Source organism: Vulpes vulpes, chromosome 13, assembly GCF_048418805.1.
Source record: "Vulpes vulpes isolate BD-2025 chromosome 13, VulVul3, whole genome shotgun sequence".
Classification (NCBI taxonomy): domain Eukaryota; kingdom Metazoa; phylum Chordata; class Mammalia; order Carnivora; family Canidae; genus Vulpes; species Vulpes vulpes.
In genome coordinates, this window is record NC_132792.1 from 148,256,949 (window position 1) to 148,274,687 (window position 17,739).

At 45.7% G+C, this 17,739-nt stretch overlaps 1 long non-coding RNA gene across 1 annotated transcript; it reads right to left on the minus strand.

Moving 5' to 3' along the window:
• Positions 1-10,006: 10,006 nt before the first annotated feature.
• LOC140595088 (uncharacterized) lies at positions 10,007-14,728 on the minus strand. The gene is made up of 2 exons (XR_011996473.1): positions 14,616-14,728; positions 10,007-10,948 (listed from the first exon to the last, which is right to left on the minus strand). It is a non-coding gene; the product is annotated as an uncharacterized lncRNA (long non-coding RNA).
• Positions 14,729-17,739: the final 3,011 nt, after the last annotated feature.

Consider the following 17,739-nt stretch of genomic DNA (forward strand, 5'->3'; position numbering starts at 1 on the left):
TCATTGGGAATCCACTTCCTGTTGGTTGCTATTGAGGCGATGCATGGATTTTGCCTCTGAGCAGTTTACCTTCCAGGGAGAGGGCCAAAACTTGTGCCTATTTAACAATGAGCAAGGGGGAAAGTGATGCCTGTAATAAAAACAAGAAACCAAAAAACAAACCTTGTCTTGGTCCCTTGTTGCTACGTTAAGTGGTATATCCTCTAGGTCTTTTGTAGGAAATAGATTGGGCTGGGGAGGTGGGCGCAGGGATGGAGGGACTGACTGATGGGCACTGAGGGGGGCACTTGATGGGATGAGCACTGGGTGTTATACTATATACTGGCAAGTTGAATTTAAATAAAAAAAATTTTTAAAAAGAGAAATTGCTTGAGCTTTATTTATTTATTTATTTATTTATTTATTTATTTATTTTTGGATTCTACACATGGCTGAGGCTCATAAAAAGTTGCTTATGGCCAGATGATGGTTGCCTTTTCACTTCTGGTTTCTTGAGGCCTCTTACTGGAAAAGATCTTGATAAACAACTGGCCTATGCCAGTAGTTTGGGGTTTTTTTCATCTCTCTCTCTCTTTCTCTCTCACTCTGAACAGAGATACTCTGCCATTTTGGAAATGGAGCCAACACATACCACTGAAGGAACCCATCATGGCCAAATGCAGTGCAGAAAAACTTCATTTTCTAATCCTTAAATGTCCCCAGCCTGTTAGGGACAATTTTAAATATGGTCATATGCATTTTAGCAAGTCCTAGGATTTGCATTCATTCCTAGGAAATGCATAAGAAGGAAATCAATGCAAGGAGTCATGGTCCTGGCTCAGGCTTGCCCTGCCTCCTCCTCAGAACTAACCCTGAGTGGCGCAGACAGTGGGTGGGGGGGCAGCTTTGGGGACCCACAGAATCTTGAGACAGTCTCCCCTGACAGTTTAAGCACATGGATTATGACAAAAATCACAAACTGCGGGCTTGGCAGATTCTCCAAGAGCAGGAGGGGAAGGTGATAGCCTTCTCCAAAGTCAGAGGAGGGATGGGTATTGAATAAATCACAACAAATATGTGATATGTCCTGAGAATGATATGAAAAATTAAATACAAAGAAAAGTGAAGACAGGCCTTCTCAAATGACAGAGCTGCGGAGAGGGCGAAGGGGGAGGTGGGGAGGGAGGGGGGCGAGGGAGCAGGGGGGAGGGGGCAGAGTGCTAAATTTGTGCAAAGAAAAACACTGATGCTATGCATAGTCTGAAAGATGACATGTTTCCCTAGTCCAGATGGCAGTTTTTTTAGAGTTATACTTGCATTTTCTGATTGAACAGACTTTGCTCGGATACTGTTATTAGTGTTAGAAATCGGGCTCCTTTTTCTCACCAGTGCGGGCTGACACTGCTGTTCAGGTGAAGGGGGGTTCAGAGTCTAGGGGAGCAGCAGCAGCAGCAGCTTGTGCTTTGGGGGAAATGGAAGGACGACTCCCAGGCAGCCGGTCCTGCCACTCCATAAAATGGAAGAAGCTTGGCTCTCCACGCACATTCTCTTTGTGATTTGGAAGACAAATACCTCTGCTTAGTTGTCTCTGAACAGGTACTGCAGGTGGTGGGATCCTGATTCTTATAGGTGGTGTTGGGAGCCAGGGAGGCTATTTTACTGTGGGTTCAGCCCCGCTGAGTGGTTAGCCAAGGATGGGCTCGTGGAAGATATGCAGCCACATTTGCTATAAGTAACTCTGAGGGCCGTAGTGGGGATGGAGGCTACCGTGTCAGGTGTCACTGAGAATAGATCATGTACTATCTCAGGTTGCTCCTGTGATAAAGCCACGATACAGCTTGGAGGTGTAAGAAAATTGCCAGGTACTTTCTCTTCGGGAATCCCAGGCAACAGGGAATTCCTCAGAATCCTCTCTCATCTTGATACTGGAACTCAAGGGATATCTTTCTGAGATCAAAGAACTTCAAGGGAAGCAAAAAAAAAAAAAAAAAAAGGGAAGACACAACAATTACTTTCCAGTGTGCTTTGCTTTTCTTGAGATTTCTCGATAATGATGGATGCCCAGTTTCTTTGTTCAGAGATGTCAGCCTGTGAATCAGGGGCAAAGCTCCCTTTTGGTTTTAGTTGTCACTGATGTCTATTTATAGTCACGGCCAAATGTGACCTCATCTTCTAGGTTTTGCAAGCTCAGCAAAGTGAGGCCAGGTTAGCCTGGCCACAGGTCTCCGAGGAACACCCCAGATGCTGCAGTGTGTCTTGTCAGCAATGCCAAGGTTTTTCCCTTTCTGCGACTCCTCAGATGCCTTTCAGCCTGGAGAACAAGGTGATTGGAGAAGCCATCTTTGAGGTCAGAGATAAAGTGGAAGTCTCTGGATATGCACAAGAGTTGCCAATTTTCTTTCTTTTCCTTTCTTTCTCTCTTCCCTCTCTGCCTCCTTTTCTTTCTTTCTCTTTCTTTCTTTCTTTCTTTCTTTCTTTCTTTCTTTCTTTCTTCTTTCTTTCTTTCTTCTTTTTTTTAAATTCTGTTTTCTTTTCCTTTTTTTGAAGAATAGAATGGAGAAAGTAGAAGATGGTGAGACAAGGAAGAATGGGACACCTCCCTGATGGAAGAGTCCCCATGGGGCCAGACTGACAAGAGTTTCCAGGGGTTTGAGCTGGAACCTGATCCTTTCCCATAAGTATTTAAATATTGAGACCCTCACAGACAACCCATCTGTGAAAATTACAGCTCTCGTCTTGGGAGGAGCCATGGTGTTAGCGAGCTCTGCCTAATTTCACAGTCCATTTCTTGGGGCCCTTAGTTCATCCAGCCACATCCAGGCTATGTGCTGCCTATGTGCTGGGCTCCCTCCGAAGGCACCTCCTCTCTGTTTGCCTGGAGTTTCTCATCCTCGGTTTGAGAAAAACAGACTTAGCAATAAAGCTGGAGCTTTATCATTAAAGAACAACTCCATTGCTATGACATGGTCTACTTCATTGAAATCGATGAAAAGTTCTTTTCCTAACCCGAGTCTAATTTACTAAGCTGTGGATGGCTCTAGTAGTGACCTCTTCCTTCCTATTTCATTCACTACACATTTATTTGGCACAAGCTAAGCAGTGTGTCCTCAAGTCTACAAAGTCATAGGAATCGGTCGCTTTGGTTGATTCAATTGAAAGATCTGTTGAACCAATTGTTCTTTTTTTTTTTTTTTTTGTATTTTTTTTTTTTATTGGAGTTCGATTTGCCAACATATAGCATAAGACCCAGGGCTCAACCTGTCAAGTGCCCCCCTCGGTGCCCGTCACCCAGTCACCCCATCTCCCCACCCACCTCCCTTTCCACCACCCCTTGTTCGTTTCCCAGAGTTAGGTGTCTCTCATGTTCTGTGACCCTCTCTGATATTTCCCACTCATTTTCTCTCCTTTCCCCTTTAAACTTTTTCACTATTTTTATATTCCCTGAATGAATGAGACCATATAATGTTTGTCCTTCTCCGATTGACTTACTTCACTCAGCATAATACCCTCCAGTCCCATCCACGTCGAAGCAAATGGTGGGTATTTGTCATTTCTAATGGCTGAGTAATATTCCATTGTTACATAGACCACATCCTCTTTATCCATTCATCTTTCGATGGACACCGAGGCTCTTTCCAGTTTGGCTATTGTGGACACTGCTGCTATGAACATTGGGGTGCAGGTGTCCTGGCATTTCACTGCATCTGTATCTTTAGGGTAAATCCCCAGTGGTGCAATTGCTGGGTCGTAGGGTAGCTCTATTTTTAACTCTGAGGAACCTCCACACAGTTTTCCAGAGTGGCTACACCCGTTCACATTCCCACCAACAGTGCAAGAGGTGAACCAATTGTTCAATGTGACTATTCGGTCAAGAGCGATTGCTGCGGCTGTACATTGATGTGGCCAGGGGGGTGACGTTGCCTGAGACACAGTGGTTTGCAGAGATGGAGTCCCTACTCACCAGTTAGTATGCTAGCCAATGCATACTAAAATGTAGGGCACTCGGAGAACCCCAAGAAACTCGGGGGAAAGAGCTCAGTGATCGGGAGAGATCTGCTGAGGGAAAACCAAAGATCTCATGCCTGGGAAGAGGGGACATGTTCTCCCTTCAGCTTCTACCAGTCACAACCATATCAAAACCATGTTTGTCCATAACAGAGATGAATCCTATAAAGAAGCCTACCTCGATTTTTATGCATGCGTGCATGTGTGTGTCTAAACTTGAGTTTTTCTGAGATGAAAATAACCTGAAATAAAGACGAATGAAATCAAGGTGTGGAAGTGCGCAGCAAGGAAACAGCAGTACAAATATTCTTTCACTAATGTCCCCATAAACTAAAATCCCAAGCAGCTTCTTTGATTTCATTTTTGGTAACTGCAACAGAAAACTGCATCTGGACTGACAATGTGTATACCATGCTTCAGCCCAGTGTGCTCACAAATTGCCAAGTTATAGCAAACCCCCAGCAGAAAGGATGGAGACTTCTCACGGAAATACTGGCAAACCCTTAAGAGCAGTGGCATTTACTGACACTACATCCTAGGAAAAAGAAATGAACTGGAAACTGTACATCAGGGGGATCATCAGTGTCAACCAAGTCCTGCTTTTTCTTCTCACTCCCCTCCAAATAATTTGGCTTTCAAAATTGTATCTGCTCTTCTTTCTTTAGTAGATAGAGCAATGATGCAGCATCTAACTGGAATTCTCCTTTATCCTTCCCTCTCTATCTCCTGGAAATTTGTCCACTTGAAGGTAAATCCGAATTTTGAACAGAAGCAGTCAGGCAAAGTGTTATAGACAAATTTCCACCACCCACATGGGGGAAAGAATCCATTTTTGAGAGCTAGACTTTAAATATTTTAGAAAATATCTAATTCCAATCTGGTTTTCCTGTCCCATTTAGAACTCTCTTGGTTGTTTTCCCCAGGCTGTCGGTAAATACTTTAAAAAAAAACAAAACAACCCAGATTTATTTTCAATATTTACTTGAATGGAACATGCAGATTTCTTAACCAAATACAATTGACTTCTGCATATTTCACTGGGCGGGGTTAATATAGCTCTGTAATTATGAAAGATCTGCAGCAATTGGAGCTAAAAGTGAATGTTAGAACTCTCATAATCCTGGAGCAGTGGTTGCCAACTTTGGGTCAGTGATTGCCTGTGTCCATTAAGCATCATCTGTGTAAAGAATTAATGTTACAGGATGCTGGGGGTGGGGGAAAGAGGGAAATCATCCCTCATCCCTGAAAGGTTGGGAATATGTTCTGGAACATGGAATGTTTAAGGTTTAATTCTGAGCTTTCACTGGGTTCACTTGAAGAAATAGGAGTCTGGTCCCCCACCCTGATAAAAATCAAACAACACAATATATGTATACACATCCCAAACACTAAACAGCAATAACATGGTTGTGTGTGTGTGTGTGTGTGTGTTTTGTACTTAGGTCATGTCTATACATGTGAGTCAGCTTGAAAATAATACACCAACATCCACTTAATCTTAGATAATCATTTCAAACAAGAATTCACTAATTCCTTGGTGGTTTTCTTTTTCTTTCTTTTTTTTTTTTTTAAAGATTTTATTTATTTATTTATTCATGAGAGATACAGAGAGAGACAGAGACACAGGCAGAGAGAGAAGCAGGCTTCCTCAGGACTCGATCCCAGGACCCCAGGATCACGTGCTGAGCCAAAGGCAGACGCTCAACCACTGAGCCACCCAAGTGCCCCTTCCTTGCTGGTTTTCAAAATAAAAGTTTCATGATAGAAATCAACTGTTGTTTCATGTTTTTCCCTACGAGATGAACAAGGACAGAATCTCTATTTCCTATAATACCTGGCCAGGAATAGACATTTACGGAACACGGGTTCCCTTATTTACACGCTGCAGAGAATCACACCTTAATCATGATAGTCGCTCTCACCAAGATAGAGCATTGTTTGCATCTTTTAAAAACATTCATGCTGATGAAAGGATTAAATGGTCACATGGCAAAAATTCTCACTAAGATAGAACAATTGAAAATATGCAGAAAGTCTAGTGCTCTTTAATAAATCCATCTCTGTGCAAGAAGTGCACGCCCAGTCTTCAAAATAATTATCAGTCAGCGCCATGGCACTGAAGTGGGTTCTCTCAATACGGAGGTTATCTTTGCTTTGCCTCGCTGACCCCGAGTGGGGAAGGAAGACTAGCCCGGGCACACCTAATGGCCACTTGCCGTCAAGCAGCCGTGGGAAGGGCAAGTGTACTGAAGCAGCAGAATCAATCACCAGACTCATTAACCCGGCAGCCTCCCACCCCTCCCACGAGCTCCCCGGCCTTTCAGCCGGCCACTGCCCTCCCCTCTCTGCCGAGCAGGCTCACGCAGACCACCTTCAAGGGGCCGTGCACCTGCTCACTGCACTACACTTCCCCCGGGCGCTGGCGGCGGGCAGCTGCAACTTACAAGGGAACATCCCCAAAAGAGCCCCTTCGCTTGCCCCAGCGCACACATGCACACGTGCGCACGCACACACACACGCCGGTGCACACCCACCCGCACGCACGGACGCGCGCGCACACATATGCTGGTGCACACCCCCCCCACGCATGTGCACACACACGCTGGTGCACGCCCACACGCACGTGTGCGCACACACCCACCCACACGCACGTGCGCGCACATACACACGCCGGTACACACACACCCCACTCGCCGGTGCACACCCACACACATGCACGTGTGTACACACCCACGCGCGTGCGCGCACACACACGCGGGTGCGCACACACACGCGGGTGTGCATCCACCCACACGCACACGTGCCCACGCACACACGCACGCGTACAACCACGCAGGTGCACACCCACCCACACACACGTGCGCGCGCACACACACGCTGGTGTACACCCACACACACGCCAGTGCGCGCACACACACACCGCGTGCGTGCACACACCCACCACACACACGCACGTGCACACACACGCCGGTGCACGCCCACACACACATGCCGGTGTACACCCACCCACACGCACGTGCGCGCACGCACACACACGCTGGTGTACACCCACACACACACCGCGTGCGCGCACACACCCACCCACATGCACGTGCGCGTACATACACACGCCGGTACACACACACCCCACACGCCGGTGCACACCCACACACATGCACGTGTGTACACACCCATGCGCGTGCGCGCACACACACGCGGGTGCGCACACACACGCTGGTGTGCATCCACCCACACGCACACGTGCCCACGCACACACACGCACGCGTACACACACGCAGGTGCACACCCACCCACACGCACGCACATGCACACACACACGCAGGTGCACACCCACCCACACGCACGCACGTGCACACACACACGCCGGTGCACACCCACCCACACGCACGCGCGCACACAGGCGCGAACGCCACGAGCCCCCCCTCGGGGCGCGGGGTTGTGGACAGACGCCCCTTTGCCCGCGGGGCGCCCACCGCCCTTGGTCTCTGCGCCCCCCGCGCCCCAGGAGCCCTTCTCGCCGTGCGGAGACGCCCGGCTGCCCGCGCCCCGAGACCCCGCGGCCGCCGCCTTTCCCGTGGCCCGCTCGGAGCCCGCAGCCTCCTCTCCGGGCGCCGTTGGCCAGCCCCGTACTGTACTTCATTAGGCAGCTCTATTTAATGGTTTCAACAAAAGCCATCATTTTAGCCCAACTGCCTTGACTAAATTAAAATTTCCAATCTCTGTTTTAGTGTTCTGCAACCGATGTATACATAAGCAAAACTGGTCAACATCTGCCAGGGGGTTGGCAAAAAGTTCTGTAAAGATGTACTTCACATTTCTGAAGCATGTGCAAAGTAACAGCGTCCTTATCCTCCCGAGAGCTCTCATGGTTTTACTTCACCATTTGTTCAAACACACTTTAGCTGCGTAGAAGCCATACAGTTGATTCTCCCCTTGGTTGCCGTTTTATCTGTAGTGTCATTTTGAGTAATTGGGGTATGGTAGCTGATCAACTTACAGGTTTCTCATTGGCAGAAAGGGACCGTATTGGCACCAAGAAAGAATATGATGGGTCCTCTCGGCGCATAAGCAAGTGTCCCTCTCTTGCACTTGGCTACCCAAGGCCATTAGGAAATAAGCTTAATAAAGCCTCCAAGTGCGGACGTCTTCACTCCTCCCGGGCCGGGGGAGGCACCTATAGAAGAAACGTTGCAAACCAACGTGGAAAGATGGTCAATGTACATATTTAGTCAGTGATCTGTGAAAGTTTTTGAATTAGTTTTTAAAGCTTTGTTAAGACCAGAACGCACAGATGTTGAAAACAAGTTCAGATGTAGCGACAGATGGTATTTGATTATGAAGCAGACTGTTCATATAATACAAAGATGCTGCTTCTGCCATACACAAGTAACTGCAGAGAGTGCAGTAGAAATTTTGGAAGGCAGGCGGTTCGAGAGGGTCTTTGTGCAGCAATAACTTTCCCATTTTCCAGCAGTGCGAGAATTGGGATAATTTTCCCCCTTTCTTTTCAGTCAGGGCCTCTCTCTGCTCCTCCCCGCCCTGCCTCCCTTTGCAGCCTCTTTCACTCCAGCCTCCAAGACTCCTCTCTCCCTTCGGCCAGTTGCCTTATCTTGCCAACCTGGGCCCAGGCAGCGGGTGTAGACCCGCGGGGGCGCGGCCTCCCCGGACGCAGCCCGAGGCCTGGAGCTGGAGAAAGAGGAAGCGATTGCTAATGCTCTCATGGTCCGAGAGGAAAAACTCATCGTTCTCGCTTTGCAGTGGGAGCTCACTCTTGAAACAGCAGCCAGGATGAGGCCACACGGGCCCTGAGGTTGCTGCTGGCACAGCGCGAGCACCAAGACCCGGCTACCTCATCTGTAAAATGGGGATGATGTTTACCCCACTCATCTCCCAGAGGTGCTGAGAAGATCCTATGGGATGTTGGGTCAGAAAGGGCCTTGAGAAACAGAAAGCGCTCTTCACAGGCATGCGAGCGTCACTGTGGAGGTCTGAGGGTGGGAGGGGGTGGGTATCTTTCATTGAAAGGAGAAATCAGGGCACCTGGGTGGCTCAGTTGGTGCAGCATCTGCCTTCGGTTGGGGTCATGATCCTGGAGTCCTGGGATCGAGCCCCACTTCAGGATCCCTGCTCAGTGAGGAGTCTGCTTCTCCCTCTTCCCCGTTCCCCGACTTGTGCTCTCTCTCAAATAAATAAATAAATAAAATCTTAAAAAAGAAAAAAAAAGAAAAAATTCACCCTGTACCTTGGGAGACCCCCACTGGAAATCCATTGTCTCTCTTCCTGTCAGTTCTAGAAAGATGCTGTGGTATCAAAAGTAAGTGAGATGAAGCCAGCGGCACCCCTGGCTGCAGAGGTATGCCCTTCAGATGGTTACTTTCCTTTTTCAGACTAGAAACTTGGAGGATCGGTGACTTGGAGATCATGGCCATGACAGAGTTTCCTGTGGAAGGTTCTGGGTGTGGTGCCAAGAAACAGATGTGCTTGGAGGAGGACAGTGTGGTTTCAACAGCCTCCTTTCTGGCCTCCTTCAGGATCCAAGCTTTCAGGTATAGGTAAGTGATCAGGCCTCGTCTCCAGAGCTCTTGATGGCTCTGTTATTTATCTTTCTCCACACAGTCGTGGCTGGCCTGGGGCTCCAGGGTGGCTGCGGGTGGGGGAGGGAACTGGAGGGAGGTGAGGGCAGCGCCAGTACAGCCTCTCTCCTCTTGCATGACTCGACTCCAAAGCCCACCGCCTGTCCCCTGCAATCCAAGTCTCTTGTTTTGAAGAGCTTACTTTGTGCCAAATAATATTTAACAAACACAGATGAGCCATAAGAGATGAGGGAGAGAACGAGCGTGCCAAGATGTATTGGAGGAGATTTTGAGGGAGCTGCAGGAGGGAAGGTGTACAGTTATAGGTGGGTTCAGGATGCAAGTGGAAGAAGAGACAGAGTTTTCAGGTGTCTTCCTACCAAAAAAATAAACAAACACCTTTTTCTTTTTTTGTTGATGTTATTGCTTTACTGATCAGAGAAATCAACCTTGTTTTATTTATTTATTTTTTCAACCTGGTTTTATAGAGGCTAAAGCTGATACAATACTAACTTAGAATAAATGCCCAGGGTTTGATTGGCCAATAAGAAAAGGGACTTCTATTCTCCCTCCAATTTGCAAATGTATATGGAAGCTCACCGTATCTTTGTTGCACACAGAACTGGTGATATAATTTGTGGGGCTCAGTCCAAAATGAAAACGTGTGGTCCCTTGTTTAAAAATTATTACGAATTTCAAGAGGGTGACTGCAGAGCAATCAAGCACACGTGAGACTCTCTCCTAAGAGTGGGACGCTGTGTGACTGCACTGGTCTCATGCCTAGGAAGCCGGCCCTGATTGCAGAGGAGGGATGGAAAAGCAAACTTCTCTGATCACCTCCCATGCACAATCTCTGCAACACTCAGAAGATACCTGTGGTTTGAGTATCAATTTACTGAACTGTGAGACATTGATAGATGGCTGTGAGTGAGAAGGAGAACGGAAGGCAGGGACCACGGATTCATAAAAGAAAACAGAGTGGGCAAGAAGGTCGGCTGGATGAAAGAGTCAGAAGTCCTAGGTTTATACTCGAATCTTATCACTAGTAGGATTTAGGAACTCATCCGTGAGGAGGAATAGCTAAGCGTTCCTGTTCCAAGAGTCTCCCAGGGTTGGTGTGAGCTTCAAGGATGACTATGTGAACGTCAAAGTACAGAGCGCTGGCAAGTCGGTGCCCGTGGCTCAGGCAATGTGTGCGACACGTTGGGAGGTGGGCTGATTAACCAGGATTTAGGATTTAGGTCAGGATTTAGGAGGCCTCCTTCGTGCTCAGCACTGTGGTGAGCGCCGTAGTTACTGCAGTGATGACTCTGGAGACACTGGTGCTTGGAACCAGGCTGATGGATCCTGTCTCTGAGTATTCCACATTCCACAGAGCCCAGAAGAAGAACCTTAAAGGGAAGGTATGCAAGTCCTTAGAAGGTACATAGACCACTCGGGAATGCTCACATGGGTCAGGAAACCAGCTCTGGAAGAGGCTACGCTAACCCATGAGAAATACAAATAACCGTGAATCTGATGAGCAGAAATAATGTATCTGCTGATGAATCGGTGCTCTGATTAGAAAGCTCCGTTAAATAGCAAGACACACAGCTCTAAACAGAGAGCTGAGGGGGAAGAGGTGCCTGGCCCTCGCTCAGGCTCTGTTCCCTGTTTCTGGTCTTTCCTCTGTTTTTGATGAGGACTAATCATGTCTTTGCTCTCCACTCCCGCAACCACCATCCCTCCTACACTGAGGACCAGAATCTCCAAAGGAAGTATTTCCATCCCCTTGACTATTTCTGAGGAAAAGACACGTAAATAGCTCACTATTCCCAAAGGGGCCTGATTTGTGTGTCCTGCTTTGGGGTAAATTGCCCTATTAAAGTGACAGCACGCAGCTAGCCCATGCCCAGACTCCTGCCCATGGAAACCATGAGATAATAAATATGTATTGCTTTGAGCCACTAAATGGGCGGCAATTTGTCACACAGCCATAGCAAACTGATACATATTGTAATTGTTTATTACCATATAGTAATAACTGCCACTTGATGAGGGTCTACTGTGCTCTTGGCTTTTACGAGGGCATTTATACATAGTCTCTTAATTCTTCCAACTTGGTGTTGGAAGTATTTGAAGGACTATTTTAGAGATGAAGAAACTGAGGTTCAGGTAACCTGTTCCAAAGCACAGAATAAGAAATGAGAGGAGGGATTTGAACCCAGGTCCACCTTATCTAGAGTTCATGCCCACGAAGTATGAGGGCAATTTTCTTTCATTGTGGTTTCTTTCTTTCCCAGCCTCCACCCAATTCATTACCTTCTGGGTTTGGTGACATATCAAGATCCTGCTACATGCTTGGACTCTTCCCCCGCCTGCCCCATACTGCCTCCCCTCCCCCCCCACCAGTGCTCAGTTCTGCAAAGTGCTCAGAAACCTAGCCCATCTCCTGTCCAAGTGCCTGGACACCAAGCCCTCCTCAGAGACACATAGCACTCCCAGTGTGTCTCAGACAGGGCTGCCCTAAGAGTTATCCTTGCTGCCTCCTGGGTCTAGGATCCAGGAGCTGTAGGCTCCAGGGTTCTTCACAAGAGCAACTTTATCCAATGCCCACAACCCCCTACTGGACACTGCCATTGACATTGCAGTATGTATTCCTTTTCTAAGGCTGGGTAACAAGTGCTCACAAAAATTCAGTGGTGCAATGTGCAATAATGGGGCATAGGGCAGGCAGCAGGAGGGCTTTTGAATCAGACATATTTGGGTTTAAGTTTTGGATTCCTTGAGCCTCCTATTTACTAGAACTTAGCCGAGAGCTAGCACGCAGAAGACACTAATTCAAGTTTGCTGAACAAATCAGTGAAGTTAGGAACTACTTGTGATGATGGTAGCAAGAAGGTGGAATAGGAAAAATTCTGGAAACCAGTTAAAAAGTCATTGTACCCCAACTTGAAGCCAATAACAGCCGTATTGAAACAGCTTCATCCACTTGAAATCAAAAAGCATTAGTGACCCGGAGACCGTGTCAGAGAGACCGCCAGCTCGATGATCCTCTGAGTTGAATCAGAATCTTGGGAAGACACTCTAAAAATTTAGATGCTTAGACAAAGCCATCAATACTTAACCTTTACTTAAAGAAAGAAGAGGTCAGAGAAACATTTTTGGAGCTTTTGGATGTTTCTTACCGTTTGAGACTTCAGCTGAGTCAAGTGTATCCAGCAGCCTTAATGAAATGTATGTCTACTAATTTATATATTTTGTGATTGGAATTGTTTTATGATTTGGGATCTGATTTATTTATAATGCTTGTCGCTTTATAGGTAATAAATCACATTTAGTTATACACTGAATAAATCATTTTTGTTGAAAAAAAATTTAGCAGCACATATTTATTATCTCAGGTTTCTGCGTGTCATGTGAGTCTTGGTAGGGTTTAGTTAGGGTCCTGTGCTTGGCATCTCACCAGGCTGAAATCAAGGTTAGGGCTTGTGATGTTATGTAAGGCTTGAGGGTCTCCTCCAAGCTCTCAGGTCAGTGGGGATGTAGCTATATAGGTCTTATTTTCTTGTTGGCTGGTGACCAGGGACAATTTTCAGCTCCCAGAGGCTGCCATCGGATCCTTGCCATGTGGCCCCCTCCAGAGACTGTTTACAACAAGGCATTTCAAGGCCAGCAGGAGAATCTTTTTAAGATCTCACCTAATCTGTCTAGGGACACTTAGGATAATTTCACTTTTGATCCACTGCTTGGGGAACCTTAATTATGTCTCTAAAACGCCTTCATCCTTGCCGTGTAATGTCACCTAATTATGGGAGTGATAGTGCATCATATTTATAGGTTCTGCGTACACTCCTGCATGTACACCAGGGATGGGAATCTTAGGGCTTGCCCACATGTTGCCAAACACACAGAATTTGAAGAAAGAATAGCCATCTCTGAAGACTAAAGAACACTGAGAGGCTAAAATAGAGGGTGTCATTCTTAATGGTGCTTGGGGAAACCCACAGGTGGATGATAGCCCTCCAAAGCACGATACAACACTGATGGCTTGGAGTCTCCTAATCCAGAGAAATTTAGGATTTTCTTTCAGTTTGCATATTCCCACAGTTTTCAGAAGCACATTTATTTCCATGCATTTTGTTCTTCTTGTTTATGATGTGGCAAAAATTATTACTATTGTTTCGAGAAAAAAATATGTAATGACTGTTTGCAATTTTCCTTCCTGGTTTTTAACAGGGAATCATTAGTGTTTGTAGAGACAGTTCTCAGGCTTTCAGTTTGTTGTGGAAAATCTAGGTAATGGGCATATGATGCAGGATATTTATTTTTTGCTTCCCCTTTCTTATTGTTACAAGAAGAAACACATAATATCATCATGTTTTCACATGTATTTTCTGGTTTCTTAGTTCTGCCCATTGTGTAGAATCTTTCATGTTCTTCTAAAGACATCTTTCTTGGAACTATCAGGTTCCTGTTCTAATTAGAATGAACCATGGTGTAAGGCTGCTGCACAGCTTTCAATCCATCTTCCATATAATTCCTGATTTGTTTTATTTTTTCCTCCCTCCCTACTTCCTTTTCTTTTTTTCCTTTGGATTTTCACCTTAATTCTGTTGGAATACATCTCAGGTAAACATTTCAGAAACACCACATGGAAAATAAGCTCTTGAATCAGTGCATATTGGAGTGTTTACTCATGATTGATAGTTTGGATTAATATTATATTCTAGGTTTCCATATTCAGGCTCTGGGTAATGTCTTAGGGAGTAACAAAGAGTTCAGGAAGTAAGTAAGAAAAGCATTCAGGCAGAGGAAACATCTATGCAAATGTACTGCGGCATGAAATAACAGAGTATGCCTTGGGAACTAGGAGCAATTCAATGCTGTAGGAGGGATGCACAGGGCAAGACTTAGAGGAAAGGGAAAAAGTATTACGAAATATGGCAGAAGGAACAGGTAGGGATCTTGTCAGCCAGACTAAGGGAATTAGATACAACACTGAAGTGAAAGGGAACTGCAGATTAGTCTTAATCTGGGAAATACCAGAGCTGTGATCCAGAAAGATTAATGACTTACTTAGATCTGTTGTATGAAGAAAGGCCATGAGATCTGAAGAAGAGGAACCAGCGCAAAAGAAGTAGTTCATTATAGCTGGGTGGAGAATGGTAGAGTAGTAACCGGGGACAGATCATAAGGGGTATTACAAAACCACGTTAAGGACTTTGGACTTGATTCTGGAGCAGTGGCAAAACTCTAGAGTGAAATAGAGGGACAGATTAATGCTTAAGAAAAATCACTCAGTACAGTGCAGGAGAATGAATTAGTGTTGGAGTAGAAAGACTGAAGATAGGAAGGTCAATCTCAACATTGTTCACTTCTTGCCATTGTAGAACCTGAGATGCGAGTTGATGGGGCCTGAATTAGGGTACTGAGGCTGGACAGGAGTGAATGGCTTTGAGTGATTTAAGGAGCATGAATTGACAGCCAAATAATGGTTGATCAGATGTGGGAAATGAGAGAAGAAAGACAGAGTGACTTGTGGGTTCTCATGTTGGTCCAGTGGATGGATGAATGACGCCATTCACTTAAGAAAAGACATTTTGAGGGGAAGATGTCATAATCTGGGATAAAGCAGATGAGTCGCATGTGGATCTCTTTCCTTCTCTCCTTAAATATTAATTACTTTTGTCTGTGAAGCAAAGAGCTTAGTATGCTTCTTCCTCCAGAGTGTTAGAACATTCTCCTCCTCGCACCAACCTCTTCTAGAAACATCCTCCCTTTGGTTTCCTGGCTTTAGAGGGACCATCTTCTTTCAAATGCTCTTCATTTACTCCAAACATAGGGGTCCTTTACAGGTGCCAAACCCTGGACCGAGAACTGCTTTCCCTCCTCTTTGGTGACATGATGCTTACCCTTTAGATGTCAGTGCCAACCCACTTCCTCAGGGAAGCCTGCCTTCTCCCTTCCCAGCCCTGGGGACACTTGTTTCACCATGACCCTTGCCCTCACACTACTAAACTTATGCACCAATAAAGAATTTTGTAGTCTATGTGGTTCCTTTGTTTTTGTGAATAACTGTCTCCCCCCCCCCCCCTAGAATATAGCCTCCACCAGGGTATAAGAACTATGTCTTACTCATCACTGTTTTCATGAAGCCTAGAACAAATGTTTGTTGAAGGAATGAAAGAGAAGAATGCCCTGAAGCTTAGCATAGCTGTGACCACAGAGGCTTTCTGCCCCCAGAGTGAAATGACTCTTCTCAGACAACTCTCAGCAGCTGTTTGAGAAGCTGCGTGGCTAATTCCCAGACAGCAGTTTATCACGGGCCATGTTGGGGCCACGGCACACAGTTCCAGTGAAACTCTAGGTCTCTGAGATGCACGGCTTCAAGTTCTGATTTGGGGAAGCCACGCTTGCTGCCAGGTCACTCTGGACAACAAACCAGCAGGAAGCTTGCAATTTTACCTACAGACAAGGGAGCAAGTGTAACTGAAGCACTCCCCTTTTGGTGCATTTGCTCTCTGGAGACCAGGAGTTCCTCGAGGATAAATGGTCATGTCCATTTCTCCCTGGATCCAGCTGAGTGCTGGGCACATAAGGTGAGCTCAATTCAAATGTGCTAAATAAACAAATGTGTACATCAAATTGGAGCTATTGATTTATATCATTTTTTACAGTAAAATTTCTTTTGTAAAATTGTTTTAAAATGATAAAAGCAATAAAGCTTGTAAAAACTCAATAATAGAAAGTTTACACAGTAAAAAATAAAAGACACCCTTGATGTCTCCTCTCCAATCCCAAGTATCTACTTATTGTCTGTCTACCTATTATCTATCTACCTATCGAATCTATCATCCATTTGTCTATCTTGTACAAATTGGTCCAGAGCATTTAGAATCAAACAATAGGCTGGGGCACCTGGGTGACTCAGTCAGTTGGGTATCCGACTCTTGATTTTGGCTAAGGGCATGATATCAGGGTTGTGAGATCAAGTCCTGAGTTGGGCTCCACGCTTAGCAAGGAGTCTGCTTGGGATTCTCTCTCCCCCACTCCCTCGGCCCCTCCCCCCGGGTGTTCTCTCTTTCTTTCCATCTAAAATAAAAAAATAATAAATCTTTAAAAAAGAAAGAATCAGGCAATAGGACATTTCCTTCTATAATGTGCCCCAGTCCTCACCCACCAGAGCTGGCTAGATATGTAATCTGCGTTATGGAAATACTCACTCTTTTCCTTGAGGTTGATTGAAAACTCCAGGGTTTGTGGATGGACCTTGGGTCTCTCATCAATTACTCTTTTGTATTAGGTTCTTTCTCCTTATAACACTAAAGGCTACTAAAAGCAGGTAAGCTCTTCTGGGGCATCTCTGCTACTATGAAAAGCTTGGTTGCAGACATCTTTGCTTCTGCCTTTGACACTACATTCCTGGTACTCAGAACTCCACAGGCACCCAGGTAGCAATTCCATCCATCCTTCCACTTTAGGGAAACAGCTTTCTGGCCTCCTAACCTAAACCCTAAATTCCCATCTTCTCTGGTCACCAGGGCATGGAGTTGTCTACATCCCTCTCTTAACTTGAGACACAAAAGCCTACATCCTCTCATTTTCAGAGGCAGTGCTATTACCTGATAGCTCTGATGGTTAATGCTTATAAAGTCGCCTGCAATGTATGACCCAAGTTCAATGAGATAAAGAACAGGGTGCCCTTAAAGGGAATAGAAGAAAATTCTTTCTGCTTCGCTTCTTCCTCCTCTCTCTTCTTTATTTCCCTTTAAGACTGGTACACAACAAAGGCACCAATCAGGGGTACCTGGGTGGCTTAGTCGGTTAAGTGTCCAACTCTTGATTTCAGCTCAGGTCATGATCTCAGGGTTGTGGAATTGACCCTCGTGTTGGGCCCCACACTGAGTGTGGAGTCTGCTTAAGATTCTCTCTTCCTCTCTCTCTGCCTTGTCCTTCCCCCTGACCTGAGCCATGCGCTCTCTCTCTTAAAGAAGGCACCAATTAAGTTCTCAATTACTCATTCTGTTAGACGTATAACTAAATATAATTTAAATATAAATAAGATTATGTGATTTACTATTCATAAAATCTATGAGGCATCAATTGTAAACATGCCATCAGTTTACATTTTACTAAGAAGAAGAAAATGTTACCGATTATAATTTTTAGAAGTTGTTGATTGCAGGATGCACCACAATTT